Genomic DNA, 2,031 nt, shown 5'->3' on the forward strand with positions numbered 1-2,031 from the left:
TCACGAGGGAACGAGAGGGGTTCCCGAGGAGGGGGTTAGTCGGGCGGAAGAGGGAGTGAGAGGGGTGGACCGTGGGGCTTTAATGAACCAATTTAAATGCATGCGATGATCAGTTGGCCTCTGAGCCCTCTTCTTCTTCTTCTGCGGGCTCTTTCGACGACGACCGGCTACCTTTACACACGATAGGCCACGCCACACGACACACGCTGCCTCCTAGGACTCCCACCCTCCCATTCGTTTCTCTATTGCTCACGGCCCACCTTTTCTCCTTCTTTCTTTCTTTCTTTCTTTCTTTCTTTCCTTTTTTTCCCTTCCTTTCTTTGTTTCCGTCCGTTTCTCCACCTGGAAGCTGCTCCATCTCCATTTTTTAATGAAATCGGAATTGCGCCTCTCTCGAAAGCGCCGCTCTCCTTTCTCCCCTTGACACTGTGCACGCGGCCTTTAAACAAGAGGGAGGGAGGGAGGGAGACGAGCGTTTGAAGCCGTGGCCCGCAGCGACAATCCGGAATCGTATTAACCGGTAAGCGAGAGATTTCTGGGAATCGGGTCTTGGGATTTTCTCATTCGCCTTTCTCGCGATCAAGCGGTTTCTTTTACACTTCGATGACCAATAAATAGTCGGCCCCGTTTCCACATCGCGAGATATTTCCTTCCATTCTTTAGATTTTCCGTTAAACGCTTCTCTTCGCTCTTCGTTCCGGGATCATTCTTCTAATTACGAGATTTCCTAATGGGAAGGGGAGGAAAAAAAAAAAAAAAACTACGCGAGATATTTAAGAGATGAACGAGATGAATCGAGGAAGAAAAAAGAAAAAAGAAAAAAGAAGAAGAAAACGAGCGAGGACCGTGGGGGACCCGGAACACCTGCCCCGTGAGACCCATGCGAGGCAATGATTGCAACGACAAGACATCTTGACACCCCATAAAAAGAACGATACGCGTCATCGATGTGTCGACCCCCTACGATGCATCGGCACCCACGTTCACGTTTGTCATCCTCGCTGCTTTCGGATTGACGAGTTTTATCGGTGATTAATGTCGGTTTGGCCTCGTAATGATAATTTTATGGGAAATATCCCGACGCTTTCTTATTATCGACGTGAGTAAATGAGTCAATGGCCTCGTGTCAACTTCCTGCGCGGTAACTTGTACTAAATGCTACATAAATTGTACTAAGAATTATTCGAACTCGTTTCTTTTCATTCTCTTTCGTTTCCAATTCGATAAATAGGCCGTAATGTAGGTAGCATCGAGAGAGAGAGAAACGACCTACTTATTGACCACGAAGCACGAACGAATTTGGCGAATTTTCCTTCTCTGTAATATTTCACCGGAGATGAAAATAGCGATTCACGGAGACACGAGTTTATTTATCGCGAAGTCGCGCCACGCATCGTCACCCACGTGAAATACGCAAACACACGTAGAGGGCCGCTCGTCATCGTCAGGGGTGCTGTCGAACCAACGTGTTTTGTCGATAATCAACGTCTATCGAACGCGTAATCGAGTGCAAGCGCGCCCACGTTCCTCCTCCACCTCCGGCTTCCTCGCCACTTTCATTTCGAGCGAGCGAAAACGCTTCCATGAAAATTCGTTCCTTCGACATCGTCGAGTCGTCGTTTCCGTGCTTGCGATGCTGTCCTTTCACTCTTCCCCGTTGATTACTTCGTTCCTTTTACCTCCCCCGTCAATTTCCTCTCTCTCTCTCTCTCTCTCTCTTTTTCTCTTTTCTTTTTTCATCTTCCCCTTTTTTCTACTTACTCCGCCTCCCGTGATGATCGTACCGTGACGAAAGAGAGAAGAAAGAGATGGAGAAGGAGAGAGAAAAAAATGTCGACAACATCGTGATATTTCCAGACGATATTTTTATCCCCGATATTTCCAACTTCCGTATGAAACGGGGATATTTTACGTAAAAAAAAAAGAAGAAGAAAAAGAAAGAGGGAGAAGAGGATATCTCTCGCAAGCAGGGAGTCGGGATCGTTAACGTTGGATCGGGATGGAAATCCTTCAGAGACAAATGGGAAAAAT

This window comes from Apis dorsata, unplaced genomic scaffold, assembly GCF_000469605.1.
Source record: "Apis dorsata unplaced genomic scaffold, Apis dorsata 1.3 scaffold_683, whole genome shotgun sequence".
In the NCBI taxonomy this organism is placed as follows: Eukaryota; Metazoa; Arthropoda; class Insecta; order Hymenoptera; family Apidae; genus Apis; species Apis dorsata.